This window comes from Pithys albifrons, chromosome 3 (assembly GCF_047495875.1).
Source record: "Pithys albifrons albifrons isolate INPA30051 chromosome 3, PitAlb_v1, whole genome shotgun sequence".
NCBI classification, from domain to species: Eukaryota; Metazoa; Chordata; class Aves; order Passeriformes; family Thamnophilidae; genus Pithys; species Pithys albifrons.
The window spans coordinates 38,701,324-38,724,040 of NC_092460.1; the positions used below are offsets into that span (position 1 = coordinate 38,701,324).

The following is a 22,717-nucleotide window of genomic DNA, read 5'->3' on the forward strand; positions in this document are numbered from 1 at the left end:
GATGTGCAACATTATTCATTTAGTTGTTTGGCCTCCCATTTTGAGTAATCATCTCTTCAGGGACTTCCTGAGGTGGATGTTCAGTATGGACAGTCATGTCCCACTGATCTAGCCTTCTGTCCACTGTCTCTTGGAACCCATTTGAATATCATTCCCCTCATTGCCCCATGGCAATAAGCACTAAAAAGTTACTGTATGCTGCCCAGTAAAAGAGGGAACTTTTCCCCCCTCAACCTGCTAATGTAAATTTTTATGCTCTGTCACTTGTGTTGTAAAACTTGGTGACTAATGGTTAACTGCTCTCTGTCTGCCCATTTAGGAATTTAGAGACATCTCCCATATCTCACCTCAATCATTTCTTTTCCAGATGGAGGGCTTCTAGTCTATGCTGCACACCTCCACCCCCACCCCCACACCCTTTTGCTCATCCTTGGTGTTCTTTGCTTGTCCTTCTGTAGTTCTCCAGTCTCCTGAAATAAGTGGAGGTCAGACTTGCATATTATAGTCAGGCTTTTGGAAAGGTCTTTTTAGCTATTTGTGAGTCTGGGGATCTTGGTAGTAATCTAATTGCTAAGATGACAGACTCAGGAGGCTTAGTTTACAGTTGCCTAACTAGAACACCTAGAAATTAGGAGGAAGCACTTGTCAGTTTCTCTGGTGGGAAATGGTTTTCTTGGGGAAAAAAATTGCTTGGAGACCCTAGAAATCCTTGATCAGAGTCCAAAATAATATAAAAGGGAGCTCTGTAACAAGACTAAACACAAGGTTCTCCCATGTAGAGCAGAATGAGGATGAAAGCTGTCATTCTCAAATCCATATATGTCATCCTGGTATACACACATGTTTTGCCCTATCCTCCAGCTCAAGCCGCCCCCTCCTTCTCCCCCTGCTCCTCGAAGAAGGGAAAAGGAAAGGGAAAATAGAAAGGACTGGAAAGAAGCTGAGCAAATCATATATATATATATATATATGTATGTATGTATGTATGTATGTGTGTGTGTATATATATATATATATATGTATATTCTCTAGATGTCTACAATTATATGTATACAATTTGCACCTAAAATAGGGAAAAGGGAAAGCAGAGAGGAAAAGGGAAAGGGAAAACAGGGGTGACAAAAAGAGGCAAAACAAAAAAACCAATGGGTACAAATGAACACTCCCACCCACCCTACCAAGTAAACCAGTACAACACAATCCCACCACCACTCTTAGAAGAAAATGAGCCCCTTTCTCTCACATGGGGGGCTCTCACTCATGCCCTTTTCCCAATCTTCTGCGTAACTCTGATAAGGGACTGAGCAGCAGCAGAGAGCCTTCTGCCCTCCACCCTCACCTGAAACTGAAGATAGCTAAACTACTTATCTCCTGTCTCTTATCCCGTAGGAGGGGAAAGAATGGGTGAGGACTACCTAGGAGACAAGCCCCTCCCTAGTTACATCTGGTTACCAGGAACGAGCCCGGGTTAAAGTATCACAACATAATGTTAAAACATTGTGGCATCAAAGGCCTCAGCTCCTGTTCCTCTTACACCTGAATCTATCTCTAAGGACAACTGCTAAAGAAAGAATTAAAGCATATTTTAAATCTCTTAGGATTTTATCTTTCTTTTTACTGACTTTTTTTTGTTTCATCTGCAGATGTGAAGTCTATGTAATTTTGCTCAAAACACCAGTAAGATAAGAAATAGATCACTTGATATATCTTAGTTATGGTAAATTCTTTCCTTTCTCTGTAAACTCAGATAATGTTCTCAAGGATGAACTGGTAAAATTAGAGCTGTTTGGGCCCAAAGGTATTTCTGGTTTCAAGAAAGTGCCCGTGTGAGCTGGCGCTAAAAATCACCTAAGGGAAATCATAGCAAAATCATGTCTGAAAACCCCAAATTCAATCTTTGGGTGATTATGAAGAGACCTATATAAGATATATTCTTAAAAATATAAAGAGAGAATAATTTTTAAATTAGGTATTTAAGAATAATCCACTGGCTGCTGAACATTCATGACTTGTTTACTGTTTGGAGCACAGCTGTTAATTTATGTAAACAAGGCAGACAATTCAAGTAACAGGAAGACCACTCCTTCCCCAACCTTTACAGCAGATCCAGCACCCTAGCACTATTTTCATTCAACTCTTCAAATTTTAATCTAAACTGTTGACCAGATGCAGTGTGGAAAAAAATATCTTGAAATAAACAAGTGTCTATATTTATACACATTTTCTTTTGCTTATGCTAAAGCTGATCAAGAAGTTGTCTGTTTTCAGAAATCAAAGAAATGAAGATTAAAATAAAAGAAAAAAGCAATCCAGTGTTACATCAGTGGACGAAGGACAGAGGAGGGATGTAATCTGAATTTTTCTGTAAGGTTTGGTAAGGTGTGGAAAAGCTCTGCAGGAGCTCAGGACAGAAACCTGGCACTATCCATTTGATAGTGGCAGAAGAACACAGGATACATAAGCAAAAGGAGATGTAGTTTACTGATCCTGGTATCCTTTTCTTGTTACTCTGACATATTAATCTGTCCCACCATCTTTTCCCTCTTACCTCCGAATGTTAGCCACATCTCAATGAGTTTACCTGTTCTCAGGGGCTATGATGGTATATAATACTTTCTGTGTTGTGACCAGTTTTAATTAGGTGTTTTAATTGAGCACATGGCCACTCTGATGAAGGATGCAGCCATATTGGAAGTTGGTGAGTAGCAAGCTTGGTATTTGTGGCATTTTTTTCCATGTAAGTTGACTACCTGAGTCAGAGGCACGTGGGGAGACTAGTTCTCAGGTGCCTTTTTACATTATTTGTTTTAGATTTCTATAAAAATAGAAAGAAGAGCAATGGAAACAAAGCTTCATTCATCGTTACCCAGAATTTTATCAGTATTATACAATTTTTTAATCACTGTTCATAATTTCAGAGCAAAAAGAAGACATTGGGCTGAAGGCTTATTACCTACTAAACCTTATCTTAGACAGAAAGTCCTGGCAATGCACAGATTATCCAAGGCAAATTCTATTGGCATGATAGTTATAATATCCAGATGAAGTCAGTAGACATACTGATGAGGTATATTAAAAGTGCTATAATTTTAAGGCTATTGCTGGTATCTTGACAATATTATGAACGAGATACCATCTTATTCTGTGCAGCAGTGTAACCTTTTTGACTTCAGCAACAGTAGCACGAAAATCCTTGCAGAGAAGAAACAGTCAATTTTAATGGAAAAGAAAAATATCCTCCAAATGTAAGGTTATGGAACTGTGTGGCAATGCAGACCACTCAGAAATGGAGAGGGCCAAAGAAACATAAAACAGCAGGATTATAAGTTCATGCAAATTACTTATAAAGGGATTTTTCTTAATGAAATGATGTACCATTAACTGAATGACTTCTTGCCGATCCATTAAGGCCTAAACTGTTGTGTCTTGATGACAGCCAGAAATGCCTCTGCTGAAGTCAACAGGGTAACCTCTGTATAGAAGTGCTCTCTTAGAGTGAAGCAAAGACAGCGTATTTATTTCTAATAGGAGCAATGATACTATCACATGGTACATTTTACATGTTGCTGTAACAGTTCTTTTACATTTGCTGTAATTTTTTTGGCATGGCAAATGGGAATATATGTTTTGTGATTTAATTTTCCAGACATTGATGTACTGCTTCTTGCCTAGAAAGTGCATTAGGATGTTTTCAGCACTTAGAAAAGAGACTAGTTTTGCCATCTGGGATCACAGACAGCAAAGCAGAGGAAAGAAGATACTGTGTGTCTGAACATGGGAAATATAAGAGGCAATACACACACACAGAAGTAAGGTGATATTCTATATACAGCCATATTTAGCACTGAGGACTTCTTAAAAGAGAGAAGACAAAAGATGCCAGCTCAAACCCAAACTCCCTCAGAGGTCAGCTGTTTCAGGACCAAGTTCTAGAGATCTGTCAAGAAAAGAATGAAAAACATCCCCAAAGAAAGAAAATGCATTGAAAACTAGTCTTGGATATATATTAAATAACAGCATTGCCTTGAGATAAAAAGATACTGGGGAGAAATGAGAGAGCTTTATTTCCACAGAGTCAAACTTCAAAGTTTACTTTAAGTAAACTTTAAACCACTCTCAGATTATTTCTCTTAAGGAAAAGCATAAGTTAAAGGAGAATGGGAAAGCATAAACAAGTTGTGTGCCACAGAGTGGTAAATAACAACAAGAAATGGTCCTAAAGGAATAGAATCGGATTTCAAGGAGACATGTACTCATGCAGGATGTGAGTAACTCCCATAGACTTCCCACTATCCTTCAGTGGGCTCTCACTGACGTTATTGGTATCCTGTGGCAAGAGAATAGGACCAATATTTTTAGATTTGTGTATGATAGCTGTTTTCTGGAGTTGTTACAACGTTAGTATATTTTTAGTCATTCATTATATTGCCGAAGAGTCTTTGCGTTGTGTTGTGTCATACACAGTGTGTGAACTTCCTGGTGCTCATCTGTTCCTTTGATCCTACCAGCCAAAATAGCAGCAAAGTTGACACACCAATCACTACGATTTCTTCCTTAATAGGAGCTTCCCAAGTAGGCAGAAATGTGCCAAACAGGGCATGGTAACGGCCTACTGACTCTGAGGCTGGCACTGATATGACATCCACTGCAGGTCAGATAAATCTGAGCAATGTCAGAGAAACTCAAGATATTTCATCTGTTTGACTTTTGATATTCTGTAGTAATACTATGTCACCATATCCTAAGCACATTTTGCAACTACGGAAATATCATCTTGCCACATACAGCCATTTGTGTCATTGTGTAGGTGACATGGTTTGTTAGATAGATGACAAGGCCTGATGGACACTTAGAACTCATAATTGAATGTATCATCAGTAATAAGTTGATATAGAGAGGTCATTTCTAGTGGGTATTTTTCTGGTGTATGGTTCTAGGAAAGACAAAAGGTCAGTTTTCCTTTGTAAAGTTTCTTTAACTTTCATATTATGCTTGCTATTCAAAATAACAAAGAAAGATGTTCTGCTAAATCTTTATTTTTCTTATTGCCTTCCTTTCATCAGCCAGTACTTAATGTGAGTTGTCAGTAACACATGCTAGCGGTTAGAAAATCTAAATAAAATTATTCAATGCCTCATGACAGACATACTGTTCCCCCACTCCTCACTGCTATACACCCAATCCATCTTGACAGCTGTTTAAGATACATAATGCCAAGATCATATGTGAACTTGCTTGAAGAAATAACACAGTATTACTTTTAACTTGGAAAATGTGGGAGTAGCTACAGTATTTTGAGAACAGTTATACAAATTTAATTTTATGCATTTCAACAGAATTTGCAAAATACTTGCATTTGATTTAGAGAATCACATAATATTTTTTGACATATTTTCATCACAATTTTCTATACTGGCTCTTCAATGCACCTCCTCAACATAATGTACCTCAAAGACTTTCAGGAGTTTATGATTGCAACATGACTATTGTCTGAGAGGCATTTTCTTTTTCTCCTTGTCTCTCCATCTCTTACAGGTGGAAGTCTGTTCAGCTTGCTTGCTTCCTTTTCTGTTCTTTTTCTTTCTCTCTCTTTTTTTTCTTTTTTTTTTTTTGTGTGTGTACATTCATTGCACCACAAATTTCCATTATTGAAAGAAGAGCTGAAGAAGAGCACCTCTTTTGACTTGGAACAGAAACTGGTGACACCTGAAGTACAACACACTGAAGTACAGTGCACAGATAGGAAAACCATGTGTTACCCTGGTTCAAAGTATGTTCAAAGTAACAGTTTGGTTTTCTTGAAACAGCCATGCTGTGGAGGCTTACAAGCTAAGAAAGTCTGGGCCTCTTTGATACTCCAGACAGCAGTAAGAGTCATTTCAGAAAGTGGCATCAGTGACTTCATAGCCAGCACTTTGAAATGGTGCTGTCCCAGCATGTCAGAGTATTGCAAGAGAAAAATCACTGTATTTTCAACTACTTTGCTCAGGTTTTACTTCAGCATAAAAGAGAAAAGTCAGAGCCAGGACATAAGAACTAGCATTTTAGCACTGAAAAGGCATTGTTTCTAATTGCAAGTCTAGAGGAAGCTTGGTCAAGCTTTCGTTTGGATTTGTTCTGCATGTGAACACAGTTTCTCATGGGGCTTGAGTCAATCTAAAACCATATTGCTGCTGTGACAGGGGTGGACCCACTCTTTTCCACCAGGCACATACTCCTTGCTCTGGCCCACCCTAGCTGAAAGGGAACTACAAAACACAGAAGCAATGCAGAAATGACCAGATGGGTCAGTGAGGTGACGCTGATGCATGGTTTAATAATGCAGCACAAGGGGATCCATGACTGGGTGGGGACTCGTGACTGCAAGCAAAGCAGCACTGTTCTACTGGCCACCCTCAAACAGTGTCAGGTGACTTTTGAGATCACTTGGTGGTTTATTTTTGGGAAGACATTCTGCTGGTCCTGTCCTAGGCCTTGCTGTGCAGGGTTATTTCCATAAGTGACAGCTGAAAGGATGGCCCCCGAGAGAATAAATGACAGGGCTTCATTTATCTTCCATGGAAAGAGTGCTGGCCTTTCACAAAATAAGACCTAGAGTTTTCAAATACTTTTTTTCCCACAGAACCAAAAATCACTGAGAGTAAAGATCTCTTTTAAAATCTCCTGCAGCACCTTTAAGGGCACTCAGATTGTACTATGATCCTGGTTGCAATGTGAGTATGGTTTATTTTTTCAAAAAATGTCATGGTCCCCAAATGCTGTGTGATGCACAGAAACTGTCTGTCATGAGGTGTTTTCCTCCTTTGGGTTGATTCCCAAGGAGCAGGGGAATGTCTGAAGTGCCCTAACCTAATCCTTTTCCTCACACTATGTGTTTATCTGCATACATGTACATTCATATACATGTATACATAAACATAAATATGCACACACACAAACTCTTCAGGCAAAAGAGGAGGGACAAATTGTTCATTACAGAAGCAATTCTATCATTATATGAAATGTAAAGCTTAGTGACTTATTCAGAATATTTATTACTATTTTTGCTCTGCTTTGATAGATGGCAACTCCAATGAAAGGGAGGTATTAAAATCAATGCTGTGCACCAGCCAGTGACGGGAATGGAAACATCTTCTGTTGCTTCCAAATGTAGTCCCCAGACCAGCCTTCATGCTGCTCTTTCAGGCAGCGATATGTTGGAAAGCATTTCACAGCTTCAACTGTTTTCTCTATGCACAGAAGAGATTCCTGGTCTCAGCTGTGTAAATGTTTTAACTGAGATTCATGCTTGGCTATTCAGGTCATTGCTTTCTCTTCCGGCCCACACAGGCCAAAATGCATCTATATAAGCATAAAGTGTCCAATATCAACACAGTATTTTTCACTTCAACACACCCATGGCACGTGGCTCACTCAAAGTACAGGATACAATGCCAAGCAGTAGATTTGTACATTTGCCTGATATGAACTTAGCATGATTTATACAAAAAGAGGCAATAGCCCTGTTGTGTGCCTGTGTAAATCTGGCTTGGCAGAAATTATCTTTCCAAGGAAGGATCACAAGGAAATCAAACTCTCCCTTCAGTCTTGAGAAAGGATTAATCTAATGTAGGAGATGTTCTCAAAATATTTAATTTATATTTAGAATTACAGTGTATTTCTTTCTGAATTCAAGTAACCCTTTAGCTCCTTTGCTGGAAGATTAAATTAAATTTCCTTCTGCTGTTTTGACTTTATTGTTTAAGGGTTTTAAGAACACCTTGAAACTTAACAGCAGTTAAATGATTCAAAGCACCTTTAGCAATAGAAAGACCTAGGTAGATCTAGAGACAGGTTTAACCAATGCAGAAATTTTGAGGGATTGTGTTCCCACATATTCTCATCTTGCCTGCAACTCTTTGCAATATGAAAGGAACAAAACCCAGGGCACACCCTCCTGTTGTGCCAAGATTCCCCTTTTCTGACACTTCCCTAGATGTTTCTGTCTAAAATTCAGTGTAATCATAAAACCAGGAACTTGAGTCCTATTTTTACTGAGTTTAATGAGAAGGTCATGAGGTTTATGGTGATCCAAACTTGAGGTCCTCCTGAACTCAGCAGATATTTTGCTGTTTGACATGTCCCCTGCAGGGTGAGAGGCCATGCTCTCAGCACCCAGGAACTGGTTTTGCTATTTCAAGAGATAATTCACTGTCACAAATACCTGTCCTTTTGACTGGAGACTGCAAGGCACACTGATTGCTGTGCACCCTGAGAGGGGCTCCCAAACACTTGTTTGTGAGGCTACTGTTTGCACACCCAGGCTGCACACAGTGCTCAGCTCACAGACACTTGCCTGCTGGCATACACAGGGAAGGCAGAAGGTTTTTCAACAGTCTGAAAGTCCCTGAGCAATAAAACTAGATTGCTCTGGCCTTCGTATAGGTGCATTGACCTTTTTAAGTCTAAAAGAATATGAATGTAATAAAAACAACATAGTTAGTCTGCAGCTGATCTTGCAAAACAGGAGGAGGAGGGCTTTCACCTTTCCCTAAGCTTGGGAAAACAACAAAAGAAAAAAGAAAAAGAAAGGGTCTAAAGCTGAGAGATTGATGCAGATGTCCATTGGTGCATCACTGTCATTGTCACCATTGTGACAAATTCCCCCTTTGCCAGCTCTAGTCCATGAAGGGAGGTGCTGCCTATGAGCCTTTCCCCAGGAGGACTATCAGCATGTCTTAACTACAACAAAGGAATGCTCTGACTGCTAAGCTATTTGATAAGCCTCACATTTTATTTTTCCAATTTTAAAATCTACATTCATGTCCTATTCTTCTACTTCTTTCTCATAATATTTATCTCCACAGATCTGGGTCAGAGTTGTCAATAGTTCTGGTACAAGAAAGCCACAATTTTTTGTAAATCAGTTTTAGAAGAAAAAAACTGTCAAATGATTTTCTGCTTTTGTTCAGGGCAAAGTTGCATCTGGGTAGCCCAAACTGCAAAAGTATCTGTGTGCATCATTGCAAGTTGTCTTAGTTTGAGGGAAGAAACCAAAATGTTTACCAAAAAAGCAGAGGAGAGGATTCCTCCACAATAATCATGTCACTCTATATTAAATTTAAGAAAAAAAGAAACTTTAATTAGAAAACAAGAAGAATAACTGTCCTAACTACTATATATATATGTAGATATAGATATAACCATAAACAGACCAGAGCAAACTACTCCCCCAACACCACAAGTAAAAACAAAAGAGAACAACACCCAAAACAGTAGGTTCCTCCTGGAACAGTTATATTTATGGACAGAGTCAGTGTCACACCTTGGCTAGCTGCAGGGTGACTTCTCAGTTTTTCCCAGCGAGGCAGAGATGAGTGGTGAGCACTCAGATGAATTCTCTCTCTCCTTGTCCTTTGTCTCAAACGAAGAAGGAAAGCTGGGAGTGGAGAGCCGAAGCATGTCCCAAAAGGCAGCTGTGACTCCTCTTTCTTGGGTCGCTGCCGTGGTGGGTTGGGCGGCTGTGACACTTCTGGTGACAGTGAGACCGGAGCGGTGACCAGGGCCCCAATGCCAAAAACCAGGATAAGCGGCAGTGGCAAGAAAAAACAAGCTTACTCCACAGGAGCAGTGAGGAGCAGCAGAACCGTTTCTCTCTGATGGACAACACACACAGCTTCAACCTTCCCCCAGAGCTGTGTTATGTCCCACCCAAAACGATCAAGAAGGAATTGGTAGTAGTTAACTACTTCTTTTGTTAACTAATGGCATGGGGAGTTAGTGGCAGGGAGAGAATTTACATCAAAACTACAACATAAGTAAACAAACTTCCCACTGAAGGTAGAGGAACACTTATTTGTGCAGAAAAATGTTCAATCAATCTGCTTTTCAATGACACGCTGCTTACTTTACCAGTTGCATTAATCACAAGTAACTATGTCAAGTGTCACTAAAGCAGGCAATTCCCATAATGGGCCATTGTAAAAAGTGGCTTACAAAAGACAAAAATCAAAACAATACAGCAGTTGAAAATATTTGTTCATAAGTTTCTTTTCTACCTACAGAATGATTCAAGTTTTTATACTGACATTTTAGGACAACGGTTATATTGTCCCAACCCCTTCAATTAAAAGTTATCCCAGTGTCTTCAGTATTTGTAACACGATACATTAATGTGGCCTTAACGCCAGGATGGTTTCCAAGCCATGCACCAGTGCAGATGAACAGACTGAAGGAAAAGTATATTAAGTTTCAACTGAAGGTTGAGATATAGAAGGGAGAGTGTGCACTGGTGAAACACAAATTATTGTAGGGCCAAATATTGTACTGTTCTCAAATTCCTCACAGTCCACTTAGTTGCACTTGACTGATTTTTTTTCCTTTACCTCAAATACATACCAGTTGCCACCTTTGCTCCATTTGGGGTACCAGAACAATATGGAGTAGCTATAGGACAGTCTGGAGCTGCACATTTAAGTCCCTTTAAGTATTTTGGCTAGCTTTGAGGGTGTCCTACTTACAGCACCTGGGATGAGTTTGTCTCTGTATGGGTGTAACAAAAACTGTAATCTACATCCTCTATGTCATTTCTCATGAACTGTTAATAAATGATCATTTTCACTAGTTGCCCAGAATGCACCTGACACCTCAGGCAACAAGCTGAGTGTTAAAGAACCCTGGGAGACAGGGTAGTGTTTCTTCATTTTCACATCAATATGTGATTAACTCCCATCAGGAGAGACATTAGCACCTTCACACTCAACCTGAGCAGTCATGTCTGCTAATAGGCCATTAGGGACAGTAGGCAGTTGAAATGACCTAGACCATCAAAGACTCCAAAAATATACCATGACTCATGGAGTTAAATCATCCATTGTGAAACTTCCCTCCCTGGGGGGAGATAGTGGGCATTCCTACCTGAACCTGAGCATATATAATCTTTGGGTTTTTTGGACTTTGGGTACCGCTTATCAGATTCAGAGGGGGACCAGAACTTGAACAGGACTGCAACTGCCACTCTCAACAAGAGTGCAATCATCATCCTCACCAATAGGTTTTCTTTTCCTTTTACTTTGGACTCGGGGGACCATGTAGCACTCAGCACAGGGGCTAATGAGCATCATTCTGTGCCCAAGGGTACTGGGTTACACCTCTGGTTTTTTGTGGGTTAAAACCAATTGTGCTCTGTATCATTGTATTAATTGTAATCCTTTTAGTAAATTGTAATTCTGACTTGTAACTCTCTTGAGTCGGGATCATTTCTCCCATCTGTTTACCTTTAAACCAGCACAGAGGGGAAGCAATAAAGCCACACAACGATGCATAAAGCAGAGCCCAGCATGAGTGAACAGGATCATTTTTACAGGACAATTTTCCTCTGTGAAGATTTGAATATTCACAGCTGGATACATGTGGGTTAGAAGAAGTGGAAAAAAAAGCAAGATGTGAAAGCAGCTGTTTGCTGATGTTCTAATTGGTTGGGGGCTTGCCTAGAAACAGGACATGTGCATTCCTAGTGCTGGACCTGGAGTGAGAGAAACAGATCCAGGTATTGCAACTGGATGCCAAGACAGTTATTCCTCTGGTCAGTCAATAGTTTTCTGAATCAGTTGTTTTGTCATTCTGTCCTTGCTATGCTTTCTCATCTTTTGCTCTTAGCTAGGTTCACTCCCTTTTCCTCATGAAGTGCCTTAACTGGAAGGCTAATCTGTTCCCCCCAGACACCTCACTTTGCACTAGCAGCCTATTTAAATTTCTGTCTGAATGTAAGGCTTCGTATTGGAGTTTTTGGAGTAGAGAAGAAGTGATTTTTTTCTAAGTTTTCAGACACATCCTATTAGTTTCTAGTTAGTCTGGGTGATTCTGTCTTAAAACAAGTGGCCTAGCAAGTCATGGTATTCGTGTTTCATTATGGCAGCAATCAGTGATCCATAAATACTGTGCTGGCTGCTGCAGAAACTCACTTGTCCTAAGTGTTTTACAGAACCAAGATTAGTGAAGTGTAAAAGGAAACATGGACACCCTTATTATTGATAGGAAGTAAAAAATGAAGAGTTATTTAGAGCTTTTCCCAAATTCGGACAGGAGTCTGTATCACAGCCTCAGCTCCATTAATGCCAGACCCTCAGTCTAGTCACCAAAACTATACTGCTCTTAGTAAATCTTTAAATGGGATGATTTCTTCTCCACTGCAGGCCACTACCAGATGCTTCCAGACTGAATGATAAAACTAAGTCAATTTTCTTGCTAGATAAGCTAGAAAAGGAGGCAGATTATGTCTGACCTTTTATAATTTTAGAAGTCTATTTTGGTAACTTTCATTTGATGACCCTTTTAGAAGCATATAATGAAGTGGTAATGCCAGTACACATGAATCAGTGGCAACAGTAACACAAGATATTTCAAGCCTATACCCTGCTTGTTCCTACCTGCTGAACTGTGCCAGGAAAACTATGGCGTATCAAGAAGGCCAGAGAATATAGTAGATCCTCTCAAAACCAAGTTGTTTTGTCTTGTTTTTCTCAGTTCTAGAATAAGGAAATTTATTCCTCTAGATGTAGGAATGAGAGGTGTTACACTGGAAGACCTAATGACATTACTGCTGAGCAGTCTCTGTTCTGAAACCTGTGATGAAGAAACGAATTATAGGAAATTTAATTGAATACCTGTGTCCTGACCAACAATATAACCACAAAAGATAAGTGAATATGCATCTTGAAAATGAACCACCTTTAATGAAATACACTGACTGAATCACGCTCATCCTTCTCCCCATGTTTTGTTGGGCTTCATCTTAAACTGAGCTGTGAATAGTTCTGCGCAACAAAACATCTAAGAGGGACCACGTTTTACTTATGATCCCAGGAGAAAATGTACTACTACCATGCTAACTTGGAGAAGAGGATGCCAGATGGCTAGAACAGACTGCAGAATATATTTGAAGTTAGGAGGGCTATATATCCTATGTAGTATATACAACATAAAAAAATTAAGCCAAAGAGAAAATATGCTAAGTCTATAGTAGCCTAAGGGTACTTTATCAGTCATACAGTGCAAAAGAGTAAAATATTGTTAATTAATAAGGGTCAAGATGTGCTTAAGGAGGAAAAAAGAAGAATATGTCTGGTATAGAAGCTAATACAGCCAGCTCAACAAGCATTCACACTGCAAGCCTGAAGCAAATCCTAGTATTGCTGATTAAAAAAAGCCCATGAGAGTTGTCAAATGTCTTATTGCAGGAGATAAATGTAAGAAAGAAGATACAACAGCACATTTTTTAATACATATAAGAAAATTCCATGTCCATCTATATGTAACATCCTGTAGCTGAGAGTATCCAGGAAGGGAGAATGAGTTTGCTTTCCTTATTTTATTTTCCCAGTGAACTGTGGCCTAAACTTGTAACCGTGTTGTCAGAGCACTTGATGCACCTTGGTTTTGTTAACTTGTCTACACTACTGTTTTGGACCTGTTCATGCATCTCTAAACTACCTTGCAATGGTGCATTCAAGGTTATAAACATGGTATTTCCCTTGATTAAGCTGGTAACTGCTGTTTACATTTGCTGTCCTTTACTTCTTGTACAGCTGGAATTGCCATTGCCCCTTCTTTTTCTATATGTTATGCTTAAACTGATGGACACTTTCCAGTGACTCTTTTCCAGGTTGAATAGTCCTACACTATTGAATCTAAAGTTGTACAGACGCTTCACATGCTTTTGAACTTCTTGCTCCCCAGGTACACCTTCTTTCTCGGTCCAAAATCTACAGTGTGGGGTCACCAAGGATTTTTACTGCAGTATAATGCAGTATATCCTCTCACTTTTCATTTCTCTCACAGGAATTCCCAAATGTCTTTTGCACTTCTGGCCTCAGACAACTGTAACAAGGGACTCCAAGGTCATTCCTTTGTGAGTGTTAGCTGCTCATGCAAGACTGTCCCAGTACGGAAATTCTTAGGTTCTTTTTCCTCTTATTATGTATTACTTTGCATTTACTGACTTTGACTTCCATCTGCTATTCTATCACCCTACCAGCTGAAGCTCTTCACAGTCATTATAATTGTGATACCTTGAATGGTTTTGTAGCAACAGGACACTGTGATCCACAAAATGCTAAATATTTCTAAAGTACTGTATTTTGTTGCCACTGCTCACAAGGGAGAACAAGTCTCACTACCACTTTGATTTTCATGTCTCTATCATTTTAAGGGTATATATTCAATCAACCTGTCCTTTATACAACACAGAGAAGGAGAAGATGAAGAAAAATCCAAACATACTGACTGAAGGACGTCTGTACTACTGGAAGGGATTCACCTATTGTAGCTCAAGTCTGCCTAAAATGAAATCAAATCAAAACCATAAAAGAGCCAGTGGTGTAAGTCAATTATATCAACAGCTATTAGTGAACTCCAGGGATCTCTTTTGCTGCTTGCCATGAATGTTTAGAGTAGCCTGATGTCTCTACAGCTCCCAGGGCATTGCTTTGGTCCATGCGTACAGAACTGCTGTCCCAAACTGAGGTTACTGAGGATTTATCACCACCAATATAATAACGCTCCTTAATCTATAAGCCTATTTGTTGGACTCTTCATGTGTATTATTCATTGTGTGAGAAGATAAACCTTAACTGCATAACTGAAGCAATCCTACAGTGATTTCACTCAGAAAATATGACAGAGAAGCTGTGTATGGTGTTTGCCTCTTAATCTTTTATATAGTTAAAGTACATGAGAATTACTCTCAGTTGTTGAACCAGCCCCTCTTTCTTATCTTCCTGACCACTACTTGCAACATCTGTCCATGCTTTTTCAGGAGGGTCCCAAGACACAAAGAACACTAGGACAATTACTCTGAGCTATGCACTCCATTGTCAGGGTGATCTTGTCTTGGCTTTAGAAAAATATGTTCAATGGGAATTCGATAAAACCATGTGAATTTTTTATGGTTTAGAAAGTATATGTTGGCAAAGCCTTGTCTCTAACAAATGCTGTTTCTTTTTTTCAATAACATCAGGGGAAAACCCCATCGTAACTCTTTTCAAGTATTGTAAGACAATAAACTACTCTACCCAAATAACATACGACATTTTTCTCATTTCAACCTGTAGTATGTCTCTTTGGCAGACTTCAAAACATCCTCATAGTCACAAGGGGACAACACTGACAGATACGGAGCTCAGAAAAGTTAAATGAAAATTTTCCAATTCTTTCAATGAGAATCTTGGCAAAAGAAGGAAAAGGATAAGACAATGGAATTTCAGCTGAAGGTGATAGATGATCCTTCTGTTGCCACAGAAAACCTAATGTATCTGCTGACAACTGTTGAAAGATCTACTTTCTTCTGGATTTTTTTTAATACTTGTATGTTTAGAGACAGTTCTATTTTATCGCCTACTTAGTGTTGAAAAAAAAAACACAGGAAGGGCAACTTGCTTCCCTTCCAAACTGAAAGAAAATCAGCACCCAAATTTTTTTTTCGGTTTTGAAAACAGCTTATTAAATACTGTGAAAAATAGTAACAAAAACACAAATACAAGCAAGCAATTTCTGTTGAGCACCACAAAAGCCCCAGTCCTGCACAAATTTATGTCTCAAATTCTGGGACAGCCTGCTGAAATAACCACAACTGACAGGAGGTTTCATGCCTGAAGAACACTTTTACATGAATTGGGTGCTAGTGCACACGTTTCCACAGAAGGTTCTAAGGCTTAATTAAAACCCATTGAAGCTGGTGGAAATCAAATCAAGTCCATTAGAAGAACTGGCCAACCTCAGTTGTTCAGTGCAGCATGAAGTATTCATTCTTCGGTTGTTGTGTTTGGGCAAATGTATATCTGATGGTGCTCAGTATAAATAGTTCTACACTGGGTCTAAATAACTAATGCTGGGCGCATGAAGTTGTGTGGAAAGGTTGTTTGCCTATGAATAGGCTGGTGGAGGGAGTTGTGGTGTGGGGAGAGAGAACAAACCACCCATCACTATATAGTCACTGCTGGGCTCTTACTTTGATGAGTGAAAGACAGAGGCTGCCCATCATGGCTTTGACTCAAGTCTGCATTTGCAAAAATAACTTAGAAATCTCTCCCATTACAAAGCAACATGCAATACATAATTTCCTTTACATTGCTCTTTAAAGATGAGGATTTTCCCTCTATCAGACTGACACATATGTATAGCTCTTCCCCTCACACAGACAAAAACTCACATAAGGTAAAAAACACTGCAACTCAGCTTCAGGCTGTAAACTTGTGTGGAACAGAAGAAGCAAAACTGCTAATAATTATGGTAAGTCAGTAGGTAAAAAATAATTCCTTCCCTCCAACACTCTGAAGATCTAAAAAGAAGTACAAACACCACAGTGTATTTAAGATGAAAATATCACTAGGTTGAATTAACTATCTCAGATACTAAATTAATTTACTTGCCCATTTTGTTAATTGACTGTAAGGGAGACTTGCTCAGTACTTGGCCAGGGAAGATATTTGCTCAGACTTGTAATATGTGTGACTGTGAAAATCCTGAGTATAGTTATATATACATACACATAAATAAATGTATAATCATATTTTGAAATCAGTGACTAGAAGTTCCAAGACTTTGTGACTGACTAAATCATGGGCAGTCTGAAGCACCAGAAGTGTCCCTAGTATCACCTGAAATGCTATGAAGTTGACTTTATTCTGTCCACAACCACATTACACCTACAAGATAGAGACCAGTTTTGAAAGGACTGGTGTTACTGCTGGACTCTTTATGTGATGCTTGGCATGACAGTGCAGCACTTCCAAGAGCAGCAAAACCATCTGTGAGAGACCATGTCAAGGTGATCTTAAGTAGGGTGACAGCCTTCTCTTCTCTGGAGAACACATTTGGGTCTCTGGGGGCATAGGGACTATTTGACCCATTCATTCCGTTCACCATGCCCCAGGGATGTGAGTGTTATGTGACTGCAAAGTATTTTGATGGGATGCTATATATGGCAGACTCTGAATCACAAGGTCATGAGTTTGAGTCTCAGTGGGGACCGTCCCCTGGCAGTTAAATGCCACCCTGTCATCTGATTCTGTCAAATCCCGGATGCTCAGCAGGGTCAGCCCCAGTTAGTACCGGGTGCTGTAGACAGTCCCGAGGACTTCACTGTCACTGTCCAAGCTCGCTCGGCCGTGGCAAATGGATCTTAGGACTTAAACGGTGCGGCCAGTTCTGCGCACGCTGTGCCTCATCTAAAAAATCCACTGTGCTGGCTGGAAGGGCACACTCACGTGGGGAGAGCCCTGCCCAAATCTTCATTCACAAAATCTGGCCATACATACATACATATATAGCAGACCAGTTTGAGAAGCTACTGTACACCTAAAACTAAAAATGAAGGCTTGTACTTATGGATGAGAATTTAGAGACAGAGTTTACTTTTCAGCAAATAGAATACTCTGAAATATGCTGTTGATGAGTCCATAAAATCTGTAATAATCCTCCCTAATAGCCTTAAATGTCTCATAACATATTTCACAGTCATAACATGAGATACGTAACTATTTTGTGAAATGACCAACAATTTCAATAATTTTACAAAATAGTCTCAGGTGTGCAAGTGCTTGCAAGGTTCTGTAGAAAAATGTGTAGAAAAATAATGCCATGTTTTATGAAATTAATTAAACAGCAATTTTACTAAATGACTGGCTGAAACAATAATTTCACAAAAAGAATGGAAATTTTAGTCATTTTGCAAATGACTCATTTTGCAATGTGAATAGAACTTATGTGTTTGGAAGTGAATTTAATGCCCAAGAAAATGAAGGAAAAGCAAGCAATCACTTCTTCCTTGGATTCGCTCCCTAGGTCTTTGAACTTCTCAGACCTAGCTCTAGTAATCATCTGTCTCTTGTCCTGAGCTGTCCATGCTATGTTAACTGTGGGTTTTCTAGAAAGTTTATTTTATGTCGAATGTTCACTGAACAGAGTCTGTAGTTCTGTTTCACTTCTGCTCTGAGTAAATGTAAGAACAGATGGCTTGGGGCTGAGAGAGTGATATAGCTCCTTGGGTGCTTCTGCTAATCTGACTCAAATGTATCTGCAGTTTGAAAAATTAGGAGAGTGCCCAAAAGCCAAAAATTCTGCAAGTAAACATGCAAATAATTATGAGCCTTATGCAAATGTGTGGGTGTGCGTGTGCATGCCACAGCAAATCCACACCCACAGGGACTACCATTAATCACTCTGGGATATTTAGTCCTGGCTCATAAGGATGCATTCAAAGAATAAATATTTGTTTTTGGAGTGCATTAAATGACATTTAAAAAAATGGTAATAGAGTTTCTTGAAGGAGGAGACCTCTGACAACCACACAATGGGTTTTCTCTTCTATGGTGTTAAATAGGCTGATTGGTAGAAACAAGTGAAGATGATGGCCAGGCTGTAAACTGTTTTGGACAGGGAACATCTCCTCTTACACAACATGCTGAAACCAGTTTGTGACAAATGACAGAGCCTTGGTTAATGTCTTTTGCAGGAGAAGGGATCTTTAATCTCCAGATCTTTCCACATGCTCTGTCTTCAGCTATGACGCTATCTTAGCTCTCTTATACCAGCTTTTTCATTCATCAGTTGATGACATTATGAGAAAAATACAGAACATGTGGTGATCACTTGAAAGTGTTTATATTAAAAGGTTTGAATCTTGCTAGAAGGCTACTGAAAATACATTTACACATCTGAAAATGAAAATACACATTGGCATCCACTGTGTAATTCTTCTGTAGCAGGCCACAGGCACTAGAAGCTACTAAGTGGAGGAAAAATGCAAAAGGCTCAGCTATGCTCAGAGATACCCTGCATCTCCCTTTAAATGCAAGGTTATTAAATTCTGCATTTCCCTAACTCCTCATCACTGCCCCCTGCAGCATACTTCTTTCTTAATCTCCAGCTGTGCGGTAAGTGCTCATCAGAGAAGCAGAGCTGCATAGAAGCAGTAATCTTTTGGCTTGGAACAGTTGTAGCTGGAAGGACATATTTACTTGTCATCTTTGTTGCTTTATGTTCTGTTATTAGGTGAGCCCAGACACCAGGAGAATTACCTATATATTATGATCTGTATAGCAGAAAGAATAATTGAAGGGAGTGGAAGAGAAGACGCTTTCAGATTTGTGAACCTTTTATAATTTATGGACTATAATGCTATGGCTACACTTCTCAGATGAAATGACCTTAGATTGTCTCTTTTGTCAGATAGTCTTACCTCACAGTGTCTTGTGAGAAATGCTCAAGAAACCAACTAAAAGAGTGACCCTGAATCTCCTCTGACTGAGAACATCATCATATGGTGGAGTTCCTCATCTGACTCAACTACCAGAGAGAAAAGAATCAGGCTTCAGGTATGAATACAAAAACTTATCTTTCAACAGAAGATATCCTAAACTCCCAAAATATCCTCCCCTTCCTCTTGCTTAGTCATTTGCTCCTTAATCTGTACTTATATTGCTCTGAGAAAAAGCCCTTCTGTTACAAGACTGTACTCAGATCCTACTAGAATTGTGTTTCTCAGATGTTACCAGCACTGTAGTGAGTAAAAAAAAATTTGCAGACTTTCTACAATTAATATCCTTTACAGAAATAAAAATTATTAGATAAAATCCTTAAGAGATCTGAGGAAACATTTGTTATGGAAACACAGGAATGACTTTGTATGTTTCTGAAGCAAACCTGTACTTCAGTTGCGTGAGACACTCTGAATAAAACATGAATGCTATAAAATGCATTCAAAACATTTGGTTTTAGTGAGAGGACAATACAGAGCTGAAAGAGACTGTCTACGTGAAAATGCAGTGGAAAACACACCTCAAGTATGAGCTAAACCGAACTTGATCAACCATGAAGTTGTTCTAGGAGTTGGATTTCAATGATCCTTATGGGTCCCTTCCAACTCAGGAGATTCTATGGTTCCATGAAATCCATTTCTATTCTTTTCAGTTGGAATAGTATTTAAAAATTCTATGTATCATCTCCATACATATATAATGTACACACATAGACAAACACATATGTACAGATCTGAGTATGACAGTAGACAGCACATATGTATATATGTAAACTGTGCAGTGTAATAGCTGCCAAACAAAGAGAACTTTTGTCTGCTGATGTCAGCACATTGATGTGGATATGAAATAATGAAGATACAGCTAAGGCAGTCAAGGAGCAATTTCTTCAGAGCAAATTTACTCAACATCTAGAAAAATGAATAACACAATATTGAACAAACTGAAAACAGTCTCAACCCTTGTTGCTTCCCAATGGCCATGACACTAGTTGGAAACCACCTCTGAAACATACACAAGGACTGGCATAATTTCTTGCTTTTGCTGCTTACTTTTTCCAGAAAAATGAACCTTCAGACCTGTGCACCAGGAGGATACCATATGCAGTAAAATAATAAAAAAAGGAAACTACTCAGAAATACTTCTTTGCCTCCAACCCTAACAAGACTTCTTTGGGGATGTAAAAATTCTGTAATACTGAACAGATGTTAAGGTAACCCAAATACAATGCCCAGAATCCTTTTCCCAGCCTGTTATTTTATAATTTATCAAAATGTTTAAATGCTCCTTCACTTGGCTATTAAAAATATTATTAAATGAAAGTAAGACTCTTGAGAAGGCTTTGAGCTTTAATATGTTTCACAGAACACCCAGTCAGAGAGGAATGAAGGTGCAAAAATTCTGCCAAGGGCTCAGTGAATGGATAAAGTGTTAGAGGTGATGTGTGTTTTCAGAAACTTAGGACTGTAGCCTTAAATTCTTATTCAGGTAAGATGTTCATGGGGTAAAAAGAATGGGAAAGAACAGATGCTCAGCTTGGCTTCCTTGAAGTCGTCTATTAAGCCTGTAAGTTTCTGTTGCTACACATGATTCTCTTCTTTAAAAGCTAAATATTAGCCTATATCTAACACAGTAAATGAGTATATATTCTCAACTGTACATATATCAGTTCTTAAGCATCTTACTTGAAAGCAAGGACCTGAGTCCAAAACCAGAAGTCTATTCTCTCATACCAACAAATTTAGCTAAAAGCTGATGGAACTACACACCCATTTAAACCCTGATCCAGAGGGAAATCAAAAACTCTAGAAAGGAACGTGGTCAAATCCATATTTTGTATTTGAAAATTTGGAAGACTAGTGAGGAAAGAGCAAAGCCAAAACCTAGGTGTGAGTTTGGCAAGTGGTACAAATCCAAACTCAAACCACTCAGGAGCTGTGAATACTCAAATTCTGCTTCCAAATTGGCTGCTGGACCTGGAGCACATCTTAAATCTGCAGTGGATAAGTAAATCATGACACCAGAAGAATTTATTTTTAACTTCTTTATATGTGTAATATTGTTTTTATATTCATTCATTCTTGATATCTGCCTTGCTTACTGGACTTACCATTGTCTGTTTACTGGAAACTCATTTGGCTGGCCATTGCTGTTTTCTTCCTAGCCAGCAGGGAATGCTGGTGTATACAAGTAACTCCGTCCCTATCATATACAGAAATGCCTCTTTCTTGGTAAAGAAAGCATAGAAAATATTCCCTATGCAATCTCGAATATATTTGTGTCTGGAACAGTGGTGTTAAATCTAAATGCCCAACTGATTTTTGAGTGCAGAGCACTCTTACCTTAGTCTGTCCTGCTTTGCTAGTGCTTCCAGCAGTCTTAAAGCAGGTTGCCCTACTTTACAGTGCTTGCTACTAGTGCTTCAGTCAAGGAGTATCTTCATGCTGCAGACGTAGCTTGTCTCCAGGCTGGAAGAAACACTGGTCTTTGAGTTGCCAACTTCTATTTTGAAACATATGAATGGTCCTAAGATCTATCAGAGCTTGATGTGATATGACAAAGCAAAGGTATTTATGTTCTATGGCTATTTCCCCTTGTCAGATCCAGTGAGGATAACATACAGATGTACTATAAGACTCAGTATTCTCATGAGACAAAGCCCTTTTGGCAGGCATCCTTACTTTTTCAATAAACATAAGGTTTTTCTCAGTTTTGATTTATAGCACTGAAAATGTACCTTTTCCATTCTGTAGTTGATACTGAAAGCTGGAAGTTAATAGTGTTCTAAAAAAACCCCAAGGCCTTGTTTCCAAGAATTGTACATATACTTTATACTTTTGAATTGGAGAATATTTGGGAGAAAATTCTCCAGAGTAATAGAGCAAGATAAATTTCCATTGGGACATTCTCCACTTCGCACTCAGAAACCACAAAGCAAAAAACTTTCTCCACACTTACTGTGCCCCATAAGAGTGGAATTAACATGCCTGCCAAAGGAGAGAGAAAAGAAGGAAGATTCTGTGTCTGGGCTGCAGTTGCAAATTTTTTGAAATGAATTGGTTGAGACCAGCTCTGTAGACTTCAGACTTGAGGTGTATATAAAACCGGATATGAGCCAGCAGTGCGTGTTTGCAGCACAAATCCCATGCTGCATCAAAACAAGTGTGGCTAGCAGGTTGAGTGAGATAATTCTCCCCCTCTGCTGAGCTCTAGTGAGACCCCACCTGGAGTGCTGTGTCCAGCTTTGGGGATTCTCAGCACAAGACAGACATGGACCTGCTAGAGTGAGTCCAGAGAAAGGCCATGAAGATGATCAGAGGACTGGAGCAACACTCCTATGAGGACAAGATGAGAGATTTAGGGTTTTTCAGCTGGAGAAGAGAAGGCTCCAGGGTGACTTCATCATGGAATTTCACTAATTGGAG

At 39.2% G+C, this 22,717-nt stretch overlaps 1 protein-coding gene and 1 long non-coding RNA gene across 2 annotated transcripts in view; one reads left to right on the forward strand and one right to left on the reverse strand.

Annotated features, from left to right (window-relative positions):
• LOC139670141 (potassium voltage-gated channel subfamily KQT member 1-like) overlaps positions 1 to 22,717 on the reverse strand; it is a 490,265-nt gene that overhangs the window by 70,854 nt on the left and 396,694 nt on the right. The gene's annotated exons all lie outside the window — the stretch shown is intronic.
• LOC139669333 (uncharacterized) lies at positions 18,932 to 20,627 on the forward strand. The gene is made up of 3 exons (XR_011697240.1): positions 18,932 to 19,029; positions 19,207 to 19,352; positions 20,354 to 20,627. It is a non-coding gene; the product is annotated as an uncharacterized lncRNA (long non-coding RNA).